This window comes from Aegilops tauschii, chromosome 3 (genome assembly GCF_002575655.3).
Source record: "Aegilops tauschii subsp. strangulata cultivar AL8/78 chromosome 3, Aet v6.0, whole genome shotgun sequence".
Classification (NCBI taxonomy): domain Eukaryota; kingdom Viridiplantae; phylum Streptophyta; class Magnoliopsida; order Poales; family Poaceae; genus Aegilops; species Aegilops tauschii.
In genome coordinates, this window is record NC_053037.3 from 201110828 (window position 1) to 201126026 (window position 15199).

Below are 15199 nucleotides of genomic sequence, written 5' to 3' on the forward strand. Positions count from 1 at the left end.
TAATCAATTAAATGTCTTTAAAAGGTCAAATGACCCGTAGAATTTTCAAAAATTTCACATTACAGTTGTAGTAGTGCACATTAGACGTAGAAAAAAAATTGAAGGCCGTAAGAGGAAGCTATCTCCCGTTCGTCATCAAACATGCATTGTTCCCTCTCAGAACCACGAGCGTTCTAGTGAGTTGCTCCAGTTTGTGAGGGGTGTGTGTCCAAACTTTGGTCAAACATGCCACTTTTTTACCACATCATCTTGGTGGCATGACATTACATCAACCAAGGTTTCATGTGTGTCTGATTTTTTTAATTTCTTGGAATTAAAATGCCATGTCACTCCATGCTTAATTGTGTCATAGCCGTTAGACCAATATGTTTGAAAATTCCTTCCAATTTACTGCACATGGAATTAAATCGCACACAAGTACATGAAATATGAGTTTTGAAACCGTTATGGTTAGCTGTTGCATGTACATGTAGTTCAAATTTCAATTACGGTCATTAAATGGCTAGAAAATCACTTAAATGTCTTAGAAGGTCAAATGACCCCTGAAATTTTCAAAAATTTGACATGACAGTTGTATTAGTACTACAAAATTTCTCGTTCATTTAAAACACCATCCGTTGGCACTTTATTCCAAATTCTTCTTTCACAGCTAATAAAAAAAATCAACAACATCACACACAGTTGTTTTCTAGGAACCGTTTGTGATGAAAATATCTGGGTCTATTTAAGTCTCCCTCCTTAAGCTTCGCTGGCTCCTCTGCTCTAGTGCCAGCAACCCCCGAATCCATGAATCCCGATCCCCATTCTCGCACCCCCTTCTTGCAAAGATGACGCTGTGGAAACGCTTCGTGAAGGCTCGTAAGATGGCCGCGTCCCCCCCCCCCCCGCCCCCGAGCGCCGCCGCCTGCGCCGAGAGAGCGGCTGCATCTGCATTGAGCACGGCCGCTTCCACCAAGAGGGCGTCTGCGGAAGCCAACAGGGCAGCTAACGCAGCCGAGATGGCTGCAGCTGCTGCTGCGACGGCGGCTGCAAAAGCCGAGAGCGCTCGAGCTACCGTCCGTGCCGCTGATGTCGCCCTGGCCCGGGTCGAGGCCATCCACGCCAAGATCGAGGATGCACACGCCAAGATATTCCAGGCCACCTCGGACTCCAGCATGCAACCCACGTCTGAAAAAGGCGGCGGTGGCCATGGAGCACCTGCTTCCTCATGAGGTCGCCGAGCGGGAGCTGGAGATGTAGGAGGCGGCAGAGATCGAGGAGCGCCGGGAGGAGGAGTTGCGCGGGCCGAGGTCGAGGTAGAGAAGAGTTTGTCCGTCTAGGAATCAGCGGTGGAGTACCAACACGAGCTCTGGCACAGCCACTACTACGAGTACTACAACCTTCAGGGCGGCGTTGAGGACGAGGATGAGGAAGAGGACGAGGACGTGGTCGACTTCAGCAGGGGGGACGCGGGGTCCACCAATGGCGGTATGTCGCCAGGACAAGTCATCGACGTCTCATCTCACACCGGCGATGCATAGGCCGGCGCTCGGATTTTTAATTATGCGTACTTAGGCTTTGTTTTTAATGCTGGTCTTTTGTTAGAGCAATGTTTAGGTCAACTGGCTCTGTGTAAACTAAAATTGCTCAATTCAGTAAGTGTGGTCTGTCTGCTGTACGCTCTTTTGTGTTCCCAAATTAGCAAGCGATGTTAAATTATGCAATGACGTACCCGGGAAAATTTCCACCAAAATTTGAATTATCAAACTCATGCCATGTGCGTAAAGCAGAAGAATCATTTGTGATGCACACAATCGTTCAAATTGAATGGTTCGACGGCACCGCGAGCATTCAAAGTGAATGTGCCCATGCCTTGAGCCCAAATTTGAATTATCAAACTCATCCCATGCACGTAAAGCAGAAGAATCGTTTACGATGCACACAATCGTTCAAAGTGAATGGTCCGGCGGCACCGTGCGCAAAGTTTCCCTCCACATTTCCAAAATTTTGGCCTACCGCCAAAATATCTACCCCCGTTCCCCCCTTCCCCACCCCCTTTTCTCCCCGTCCACAAGTCACATTTCCCCTATTTCCTCCTTCCTTCCTTCCTTTCTAAGCTATAGCCGCTTCCTCGTTCTCGCCATCTCGCATCCTACCGTCGGGGTTGCCATGGTCTTCTTTAAAGACATCTCCATCGGTTCCTCCTCCGGTGACTACTCCTTCACCACCCGGGTATGCCTCTCTCCTCTCTCTCGGGCTATGACTTGGAATGAAGGATTTTTACCCGGAGGTCGATTTGAGTCCTTTCTTCCTCTTGTAGCTCCCTAAGACCATCAGTGGCAACAAATGGAGCGGGGTGGCTGAAGATCTATCTGCTCGTTGTCACCATCAATCTCCATGCGTGAAGCTACTTGCGTTTGATTCTGTGGACACTGGGAGGAAGTTTCTGGCATGTGCAGAGAAGGTTAGACCCTCTTCCGTTGTTACAAATCATTTGTTAGATGTGATTAGACACTGTCACGGTCCCAACCCATTCATACCACACCTTCAACCAAACGCATCCTAAGACAGTGTCACAGTTTGTACCTAGTATCTTAAATTGTTGCCATCTCATCAGCGGTGTCATTAGAAAATTATTTGGCACCACTTCAGCAGTTTGTGCAGCCAACTTTGGTCCACACATCCGAGCAGCCAAGCAGTAAAATACTAAATCTATATGGCACGAAGGAACTGGGCATCAGAGCAACTACATGCTCCGGAGTCTGGGTCTCTGATTTTTTTCCGCTGCATCGGCTCGCCAGTTTAGGGCATCGGTGCGAGATGTAGCAACAGTTGTATTTACACCAGTTTTGGCATACATAGTGGACGGCCTTAGTGCTATTAGTTCTATGTTACTAAATTTGTGCATGTACACACCTGTTAGGATCAATTTGCTGTCATCCAAACACTGTCGCTATGATGTTGCAGTTATATTTACCTTCGTCATAAAATGTGCAATTTGTTATTTATTGTACATGAGTAAGAACTTGTAGCGTTGTTGTAGTTAATTATAGCTTCTGATGTTCCAGAATTTGGTTGTTGTCTCAGTACCAATCATTTCATTTGCACATTGATCTTTTTGAGAAGATATGTCATAATTAACATGTTTCTTCAGTTTTTCAAAATAAGCATTGGTGATTTTCTCTGTTGCTATAAACCCATTTCCCCTACAATTGTTACTGGTCTAGTTTTAAATATTATAGGATGAACGGAAGTATTCTTACTTGGAGTGGGTTGATCAAGAGTGGCCACAGTCTTTGAACATGTGCCTAACGAAGCTCTGGAGCATGTATGAGGAAGTGAACACAGCTAGGCTTAGAGAAAGTCTTGTCAACGCTGAAGCATATTTCAAGATGCGGGATAAAAAGTTGAAGGTGGAGAATAAGCTCAGATTAAAAAAAAGACTTTGCTAAGATGGTGTTGGCAAAGGAGGAGGCACTTTCCCAGTTGGCCTCTGCAAAACGGGTTCTTACTGAACTGAAAGCAGAGGTGGATAAGACGAGCCTGGATGATCTCGATTAGGGAAATGAATATATTGTTCTTATGAAGTTGAACTAGCTATATGTTGTACTGTGCTGTTTTCATGTAGCTACCAGACTGTGATGTTATAATATATTTATGTGCCTCATATGAAATTGGCAAACAGCTGTTCGATATGAAATGTGAATTTGCGTAATACTGAAATTATTAATTGTAAACTAACAAACCTGCAAAATGTGTCATGGACCTTTGCAAACCGTTCTAGCAGTAAAAGCAGTTGCGATGGATAGCCCAATGACACACAGTTTTCTTCATCAAATTGTGTGTGATATAGTTGATAAAAGCAAACAGTTAACCAAGGAAGACCATGTGTGATAGTGACACCTTTCACACACGAGCCTACACATAAAACTGTGTGGGATTTACGTCCGAACGGAAACATTTTCCCTGGATTGACTGTGTGGGATGTACATAAGAACGGAAACGTATTCCTTGGATTGACTGTGTGTGATATACATACGAATGGAAATGTTTTTCTGGGATTCACCGTGTGGGATGTACATACCTACAGAAATGATTTTCTTGGATTACCGTGTGGGATGTACATACGTACGGAAATGTTTTTGCTCGGATTACCGTGTGGGATGTACATACCTACGAAAATGATTTTCTCGGATTCACCGTGTGGGATGTACATACCTACGGAAATGATTTTCTCGGATTACCGTGTGGGATGTACATACCTACAGAAATGATTGGGTTTCGATGCCTTGCCCGATCGCACACGACCCCAGCCTAGGTCCCAGGAGGGCCTATCCCCGACGATTTCTGGGTCATGTGGTAAGGACACCCTATCGCACACACTCACTTGGCGACGGTTCCAAATGCCGTCGCGGAAAGGGGTAAAAAACCGTTTGTTTAGGACCGACGCGCACCAGTGCACATACATAAATACAAGTTCAATATGTGGTCTGATCAAATACATATACCCTACCTGATACTTTGGATCAGACCAGTGTTTAACAAGGGTTGTCCAGTCTTCATCTCTAATATATTCCACTGGAGATGTTTGGGCGATTTCATTGTTAGCCTTGCCTTCAAAGTGAGATTTTCTAAGGTGGTACCGATACTATCGTAGAGCAGACTGAAAAACATGAGTGCATGCTTGTTTAGTTGCATCATCTTTCGGATCCAACTTGAACCTCATCTGTTGAAAAAAGAATGTGAGTCCGATTAGGAGGAAGCTAGAAAGTATGGCACAGAGCAAGACAATATTACAAATTGCAATGAATAACATTACTTACGGATAAATGGTCAAGGAAGGTGTTAAACTGTTGGAAATATGCCCTAGAGGCAATAATAAAATGGTTATTATTGTATTTCCTTGTTCATGATAATTGTCTGTTGTTCATGCTATAATTGTATTAACTGGAAACCGTAATACATGTGTGAATACATAGACCACAACATGTCCCTAGTAAGCCTCTAGTTGACTAGCTCGTTGATCAATAGATGGTTATGGTTTCCTGACCATGGACATTGGATGTCATTGATAACGGGATCACATCATTAGGAGAATGATGTGATGGACAAGACCCAATCCTAAGCATAGCACAAGATCGTGTAGTTCGTTTGCTAGAGCTTTTCTAATGTCAAGTATCATTTCCTTAGACCATGAGATTGTGCAACTCCCGGATACCGTAGGAATGCTTTGGGTGTACCAAACGTCACAACGTAACTGGGTGGCTATAAAGGTGCACTACAGGTATCTCTGAAAGTGTCTGTTGGGTTGGCACGAATCGAGACTGGGATTTGTCACTCCGTATGACGGAGAGGTATCTCTGGGCCCACTCGATAATGCATCATCATAATGAGCTCAATGTGACCAAGTGTTTGGTCACGGGATCATGCATTACGGTACGACTAAAGTGACTTGCCGGTAACGAGATTGAACAAGGTATTCGGATACCGACGATCGAATCTCGGGCAAGTAACGTACCGATTGACAAACGGAATTGTATACGGGATTGATTGAATCCTCGACATCGTGGTTCATCCGATGAGATCATCGTGGAACATGTGGGAGCCAACATGGGTATCCAGATCCCGCTGTTGGTTATTGACCGGAGAGTCGTCTCGGTCATGTCTGCATGTCTCCCGAACCCGTAGGGTCTACACACTTAAGGTTCGGTGACGCTAGGGTTGTAGAGATATTAGTATGCGGAAATCCGAAAGTCGTTCGGAGTCCCGAATGAGATCCCGAATGTCAGGAGGAGTTCCGGAATGGTCCGGAGGTAAAGATTTATATATGGGAATCCTATTTTGGCCACCGGAAAATGTTCGGGATTTTTCGGTATTGTACCGGGAAGGTTCTAGAAGGTTCCGAAGTGGGGCCCACCTGCATGGGGGGACCCACATGAACGTGGGTAGTGGGCGCAAGGCCCCACACCCCTGGTCAAGGCGCACCAAGATCCCACCTTAGAAGAAATAAGATCATATCCCGAAGGGATAAGATCAAGATCCCTAAAAAAGGGGGATAACAATCGGTGGGGAAGAGAAATGGTGGGGATTCTTTCCCCCACCTTTGCCAACGCCCCAATGGACTTGGAGGGCAAGAAACCAGCCCCCTCCACCCCTATATATAGTGGGGAGGCGCATGGGAGCAGCACCCCAAGCCCTGGCGCCTCCCTCCCTCCCGTGACACCTCTTCCTCCCCGCTTGCGCTTGGCGAAGCCCTGCCGGGATCCCGCTACTTCCACCACCACGCCGTCATGCTGCTGGATCTCCATCAACTTCTCCTCCCCCCTTGCTGGATCAACAAGGAGGAGACATCCCCGCTCCATACGTGTGTTGAACGCGGAGGTGCCGTCCGTTCGGCGCTAGGATCATCGGTGATTTGGATCACGACGAGTACGACTCCATCAACCCCGTTCTCTTGAACGCTTCCGCTCGCGATCTACAAGGGTATGTAGATGCACTCCTCCCCTCTCGTTGCTAGCGTCTCCTAGATTGATCTTTGTGACACATTGGAAAATTTTGAATTTCTTCTACGTTCCCCAACATAAACTAGGTATTGTCATTCTCATTCCTGTACTGGATCCATGTTGGGAGGATACGTGCATGACATCTAACGTCAATGGTTGCCTCTGATACAAACTTGGCTGACTCTGTAGCATCACGTGGCCTTTTTAATCCTGCCTCAAAATGGATCTCCATTCTTCCTCCTTTAGATTTTGTTAATCTGTCAAGCATTATCCCCGATGTCTGTTTCCGCTTGCGCCGTGGTGCTAGTTCAATAACGAATATGGAAAGTGTTAGTGCACATCAAACTGTGAGAGTACATATAAAGGAGGATGCAACTGCAACTTGACTCAGCCAGGTACTGTCTTGGTGTTGATGCTCATGTGATTCATCTGATCTTGCCAAGTCCTGTTGTGTCAGCAGTGCTTCGGAAGTAGTGTCAGGTGTGAAGGGATCTTGGGAACTGGCCAGTTCCGGAGCAAACAAACGAGTAACTCGTTGAGATGCTGGTATAGTTTAAGTGGATGCTGCAGCTGGTGGAGCAGGTGATACTGTGTTTGTAGATTTAGCTGGTGGACTTCGACCTTCTACTGCACTATAAGTACCAGTAGAATCTCGAGGGCAGATCCTTTTACGTTTCACCCGACGAGTAACACCATTCCCTACTATATTCTTTTCCTCGCTCTTTTTTGACTTTTCCATGTCCTGCCGTACCCACAACACAAAAGAATAAAATCGCTCTTCGGAACTCACTGATGCATGATACAGACAAGCAATACTTTGATGTAAGACAACCGTATGAGGATGGAATATGTAAGAAAAATAGGATGGCGTGACATATTCACAACTACGATGTGTAAACTAAGCAGAAGGATTTTCAAAAAAATAGAACTAATGCAAGCTAGACACCAAATGAAAGATGCAACCAATATCACTCTGCCTAGTTAAAAGTGTCTTGTCATAAGTGGCATTTCGAAAAATTAGAAGCAGTACAACGTAGAAATCAATGCAAGATGCAACCACTATCAAACTGCCATTTTAAAAGCGTCCAATCATGATTGATTGATGCGGGATACACGACAGTAGTACTTTGATGTAAGAACATGGTATGATTGATAGATGAAGTGTATTCTAGACACAGAAAGGCATGTCATATGCACATGTATAATGTATAAACTTAGCATGTGCAATTTAATCAAAATAGAAGAAATACATGCTAGACAACATATGCAACATGAAACCAATTATCACATTGTCAACTTAGAGCAAGCACCTGCGATGGTGGAGTACGGGAGATGAACTCATCATGTAGACTTGGGGCTTCAACTTCATTAGCAGTAGCAGTGGCAAATCTAGAGAGTATCTGTTTGTGTCGGTCTGGAGGACCACCAACATCCCCTAACTTACTCTTTTCCTTCCTATTTTTTGATATTGCCTTATGAAGTCAAAAGCAAAAGAAGATGAATAAAATTAGCTCTGCATAACTGGTTGATGCATGATACAGACGAACACTACTTTGATGTAAAGCAAGCACAAGATGTGAGGATGGAATATATACAAAAAATGACAGCATTGCATATTCAGACGTATGATAGGAGGATGGAATATGTATGAAAAACAGTAAGCAGAAGGCATTTCAACAAAATTAGAAGAAATGAAAGCTAGGCACCATATGAAAATGCAACCAATATCACTCTATCAGGTAAAAAGTGTCTCGTCGTAAGTGCCATTTCAAGAAATTAGAAGCAGTACAAGCTAGAAGACAATGCAAGATGCAACCTACATTACACTCCCAAGTTAAATGTGTCTTATGGGTAAGTGGTCGTTGCAGCTATAAGTTGTAAGCTATGCAGATGCAATTCAAGAAAATCAAAAGCAATACAAACTAGACATCATATGTAACACGCAACCACATATAACAGTTCCAAGTTAGAGCAAGCACCTGCCATGGTGGAGTAGGGGAGATGTGCTCATCATCTACCCGTATGTTCTAGAAACAGGAACATGTGTCATATTCACATGCATTATGTGTAAAGTAAGCAGATGCAATTCAACAAAGTTAGAAGCAATACAAGCTAGACATCATACGCAACATGCGACCACATATAATAGTGCCAAGTTAGATCAAGCACCTGTGATGGTGGAGTAGGGGAGATGTGCTCATCATCTACACAACTACGTTGACTATCCAGCCTTGTGTTTTCTTGCGAATCTTGTTGGTACGATGGCGGAGTAGAATCTGTAGAGACCCACCGTTTGAGTTGCTCTGAAGGACCACCATCATCTACTGCCGGACTAATTTCCTTCAGCTATATTGATTTTGCATTGTGAAGTCAAACCGATAAGAAGAAGAAATAAAATTCGCTCTTCAGAACTCATTCATGCATGATACTGATGAACACTACTTGGATTAAAGGCACACACATGATACGAGGATGGAATATGTACGAAAAGCAGGACGGCGCGACATATTCACACCTATGATGTGGTAACTAAGCAGAAGGCATTTCAACAAATTAGAAGCACTGCAAGCTAGACACCATATGAAAGGTGCAACCAATATCACTTTGCCAAGTTCAAACTGTCTGGCGTTTCAACAAATTGGAAGCAGTACATGCTAGAAATCATATGCAAGACACAACCAATATCACAGTGGCGACTTAAATGTGCCTTATCAGAAGTGACAAATGCGGGATATGCAAGAAGAGTAGTCTGATATAAGAACATGGTGTGATGAGATATAGTATGTTCTAGAAACAGGAACATGTGTCATATTCACAGGCATTATGTGTAAAGTAAGCAGATGCAATTCAACAAAGTTAGAAGCAATACAATCTAGACATCATACGCAACATGCAACCACATATAACAGTGCAAAGTTAGAGAAAGCACCTATGATGGTGGAGTAGGGGAGATGTGCTCATCATCTACACAGCTATGTTGACTGTATAGCCTTGCGTTGTCTTGCGAATCTTGTTGGGAGGATGGCGGAGTAGAATCTGTAGAGACCCTCCGTTTCAGTTGCTCGGAAGAACCACCATCATCAAATGCCTTACCAATTTCCTTCCGCTTTATTGATTTTGCATTGTGAGGTCAAACCGACAAGAAAAAGGAATAAAATTCGCTCTTCAGAACTCATTCATGCATGATACTGACGAACACTACTCTGATGAATGGCAAAGTCATGATACGAGGATGGAATATGTACAAAAAACTGGACGGCTTGACATATTCACACCTATGATGTGGTAACTAAGCAGAAGGCACTTCAACAAATTAGAAGCACTGCAAGCTAGACACCATATGGAAGGTGCAATCAATATCACTCTACCAAGTTAAAACTATCTCGTCATAGGTGGCGTTCATCAAAGTAGAAGCACTACATGCAAGAAATCATATTCAAGACGCAAACCAATATCACACTGCCAACTTAAAGGCGTCCCATCATATGTGACTGACGCAGGATACACAAGAAGAGTAGTTTCATGAAGAGACATGGTGTGATAGACAGACGTAGTATGTACCAAAAATAGGAAAGCGTGTCATATTCACACGTATCATGTGTAAGCTAAGAAGATGCAGTTTACACTAATTAGGAGCATTACAAGCTAGACACCATATGCAACATGCAACCAGATATAACACTGCCAAGTTAGAGCATGCACCATGGATGGTGGAGTAGGGGAGCGGAGACATGGAACTTGTAATGCGCTAGCAGTACAAGGAGAATCCGTACAGATGCTCCGTTTACGTTGCCACAGAGGACCACCATCATCGCCTTCCTTACTCTTTACCTTCCTCTTTTTTGATTTTCCCTTTTCAAGTCAAACTCACAAGAAAAAGGAATAAAATTTGCTCTTCGGAACTCATTGATGCATGATACTAACGAACACTAATTTCATCTAAGACAGCCGCACGATAGGAGGATGGAATATGTAAGAAAAATAGGACGGCATGACATATTGACATGTATGATGTTTAAAGTGTAAACTACAGAAGGTGTTTGAACTAGTTAGAAGCAATCCAAGCTAGAAACCAATATCACTCTGCCAAATTAAAAGGGTGGCCTAACAAATGTATTTGACCAAATTAGAAGCAATACATAGCAACAACCTAGAAATAATATGCAATATCCAACGAATAAAGGTGTCTCATCGTAAGTGATTTATGCAGGATACAGAAGAGAGGTAGTTTCATGTAAGAACATGGTTAACACATAGATGGAGTGTGTACCAAAAATAGGAAGGCATGTCATATTCACAGGTATAATGTGTAAACAAAGAAGATGCAATTTACCCTAATTAGAAGCATTACAAGCTAGACACCGTATGCAACATGCAACCACATATCACACTACGAAGTTAGAGCAAGCACCTGCGATGGTGGTGGAGGGAAAGTGCGGTCTTCATGTACAGAGCTACGTTCAATATCTTCATTTAGGCTTGCTGTTTCTTGAGAATCATGTGGAGAGGATGAAACTGCACGCTTTATAAGAGTAGCGGATCTCATACTAACCCACGGGCGTGACTGTCTCATCATAAGCGATAGGTGCAGGATACACAAGAACAATAGTTTGATGTAAGAACATGGTGTGATAGGCAGATGTAGTATGTACCAAAAACAGGAAGGCGTGTCATATTCACATGTATAATGTGTAAGCTAAGGAGATGCAATTTAACAAATTAGGAGCAATACAAGCTAGACACCATATGCAACATGCAACCAGATATCACACTGCCAAGTTAGAGCAAGCACCTGGGGTTGTGGAGTAGGGGAGATGAGATTTGGAACTTGCACTGCAGTAGGAGTAGCAGGAGAATCTGTAGAGATCATCTGTTTTGGTTGCTCTAGAGGACCACCATCATTCCGTGCCTTCGTCCTTTTAGATTTTGCCTTGTCAAGTAAACACACAAGAAAAAGGAATGAAATTCGCACTTCCAAATTCATTGATGCAAGATACTAACGAACACAACTTTTATGTATGGCAACCACATTGTAGGAGGATGTAATATGTACGAAAAACGCTAAGCAGAAGGCATTTCAACAAATTGGAAGCAATGCAATCTAGACACCATATGAAAGATCCAACCAAAATCACTCTACAAAGTTAGATGTGTCTCATGATAAGTGGCACTTCAACAAGTTTGAGGCAATACATGTTTGAAATGATATGCAAGATGCAACCAATATTACACTATCAACTTGAAGGTGTCTCGTCAGAAGTGACTGATGATGGATACACAATAAAAGTAGTTTGATGTAAGAACATGGTTAATAGAAAGACATAATATGTACCAAAAACAAGAACACATGTCATATTCACAGGTATAATGTGTTAACTAAGCAGATGCACTTTACCCTAATTAGAAGCATTACAAGGTAGACACCATATGCAACATGCAATCACATATCACACTGCCAAGTAAGAGCAAGCAACTGCGATGGTGGTGTGGGGGAATTGCGGTCATCAACTAGAGAGCTACGTTGACTATCTTCATTTAGCCTTGATGTTTCTTGAGAATCATGTGGGGAGGATGACACTCTCTTTAAACCATTAGCATGTCTCACAGTAACCCACTGGGGTGACTGTCTCATCATAAGTGATTGATGAGGGATACAAAAGAGCATTAGTTTGATGTACGAACATGGGTAATAGACATATGCAGTATGTATCAAAAATAGGAATGCATGTCATTATCAAAGGTATAATGTGTAAAGTAAGCTGGTGCAATTTAACCAAATTGGAATCAATACAAGCTAGACACCATATGCAACATGCAACCACATTTGACAGCGCGAAGTTAAAGCAAGCACCTGGGATGGTTGTGTGTGGCAATTGAGATCATCAACTGCAGATCTACGTTTACTGTCTCCATCTGCTGGCACTACACCCTTTAGAGAGTTGAGATGCTTAGTGCTTATCTTCGAATTACACTAGAGCGACTTTTGTCTTTTCTTTTTTTCTATTCAGCAACACTGCATCAGAGTCCGAAATACCCATGCATAAAAAACAATAGTGTGAGTATGGGTGAAGTGTGTGCACAAGTAGTATAGTGTAAAGGTAGCAGATAGCAGGTAGGTGAGAAATAAATGATGGGAGACATATGATAGCTCTACAACATGCATGGCACACGAAATTACTAGATTCTAGGATTTTGAAATATGAGCACAGGGATGGCTGGGCAATGCAGATGCTCCTCCAGCACACCACAAGGTGTGGTCCTATGAAAATAATAGTCGACTGAAAACAAATATGTCAGTCCATTTTTTCTGCACCGTCCGATGTACAAAGAACGGGCAGATCGCCTTCATCTACCTCCAGGCAGTCAGTGTTACGATCTTCCTCGAAACGCCAACGACCACCGACCCAGTCCCCTGTCTCCGCTCTCCCCTCGACCTCACCGCACCGCCGTGCTTGGCACCGCCCCCGGCCATCCCTTCAAGCCCCGCTGACCTCCAGATCCGGTGCAAGCAGCTCCTGCGCCCCACACCCTATGATAGACACTGATGCGCCGCTTCCCCGGCGAACAGGCGGACTAGGTGCTTCGCGCGCCCAAGCGGGTGCTGCTTCTTCTAATTGTGATTCGACAGACCCTGAATTGAAATCCAGGCGGGCTACTGACCTCTAGCAAAGGTGAAATAGTAAATGGGAGGAAACCTTGTGCATTTAGTATCACAAAGAAGATGAAGTACGAAGCGCTCGACTAGTTTCTTTCGTGGGATGAATACGGTGTGAGCAGAGACATAAGATTTGCATGAATAAGGGAAGAGGAGTACCTCTTTTCTGCTGGGAGTGATGTGTCCTCCTTCTGTTTTTCCAACGATCTTCTTGTGGTTCGCTAGAAACAAGAAGTTGTGGAGGATTGTGGAGCCTTGGACGAACCCATGGCCAAGTTGTTGAGTGTGGTGTGGTGGCCGTCTGTCGGCGGCGGGGAACCAGATCCGAGGCGGCGAATGGCGGCGCAGCGGGAACAGCTCCGGTGCGGTGGACGGTTGCGACAGTGGAGTGGCAGCGGTGAGGTGCAGGACGGCGTGGTCGAAGTGGTTTTGGTACGGCACACGTCGGCGTCGGTGTCGTGGAGGCAGCTCTGCCTTGGCTTCGGCTGCTAAGTCCTTGAGCATGTTGCGGTTGCGGTTGCGTTGGACGACGACATCGGGGTACCGGCTCCGGCGTGATGGAGCAGGGCGGCGGTGGATTGGGCGCGATGGGGTGCAGGACGGAGGAGGCTGGGGTTTCGCGGCTGGTGGAGAGGGCTTTTTGGCACCCACGGAGTATGAATGGGGAAACGGAGGGAGGGGAACTAAGGGTAAACAATATTTCGGTTTGGGACGCGCTTGTTTGAAATTTGGGGAAAGTTACAAACTTTGCCCCCATCTAAAATTTCGGACATATTGCGGGTTGGGGGTAGGAGAGTAATCTCAGGTGTCCCAAATGGTGGGCGGGATAGATTTCGGCCGAGCGCATGGGTGTTTAGGTGCCCACGGCTATGAATTCTTCTCAAAGGCGGTTGAGACCGGCGTCTTGGTGAAGTTACAAACCTACCCCGGTTTAGACCTTTGGACATTGGGCCGATAGGCTACACGTGCCAGAGTCAGGACAGTAATTTCCTACCACCAAACATTAGTCTCGCGCGGTTTCGGGTGACCATAGGCTTATTTGGCGCTTCGTTCACTATTTGGGAGCTGAAGCATTAACGTTTTCGGTTCTCTTGAATTGAACTTTCAGGATTTTTCAAGCATCACAAATCTTTACTCTTGAAAATCCTAAAACTACGATTATTTTGGAATGGAGGGGGTACATTTGAATATACATTGTACAGGAGTATGTATTAAAAAAATATGCAACTTACCTTAATTCATGCATGGTTCCAGATATAATCTCCTTGGTTGCAAAAAAATAGATAGACATGCGTATGAATATATAGCATGTTCAAATGCACAACAAAGATTGATGCCCCCTTTTAGATCTGATTTACAAATCCCATTATCTCGGGTTCAAATAGATGAATGCACTTCCTATGAATTTGAATCTTTGAAATCCCCTTTATGTTGAATTCAACATGTATTCTATTTCGTAGCTAGCAATTTGGAATGTATCCATGTAAGTGACAAATGTATAAAGTGCTTCACACTAACAACATGGAGTGCACTAATTAATGTTTATATATGAATTGAAAAAGCAATGCATTGCCTGTATTTCAAACTGCTCTCACTCTATGGATCGATAATATGAAATAAACACATGCACATGCTAGAATTCAATAGAGTATGGGTGTCTGATAGACCGATTTTCATCCATATGTAAATTCCAAAATTCATGATCTCATCCAAAAATAATAATGCCATTTATATTTTAATTTAATGCGTAGAACCGCCTTTTACACATAGATGCACTATGCCTCGGCCCGTTCTCACAAACGCGCTATATATCTCTCTATCTAACGCATAAGTGCACAGACTTTATATACATCGGCACTTCTCTTTTACACATGCTCACAATCTCTCCCGGGGTGTCAGGGTGTCTCACACACATACTCTCTCTGTATCTCTCTCTCTCTCTTTCTCATTACTATGTACCACTCTTTTCACTAATCTCAGTTGGAAAACACTATTTCTCTCACATGCATATATACACATGCTTGGTCTCTACTAGCCCTCTATATGCACATATATGTGCCTA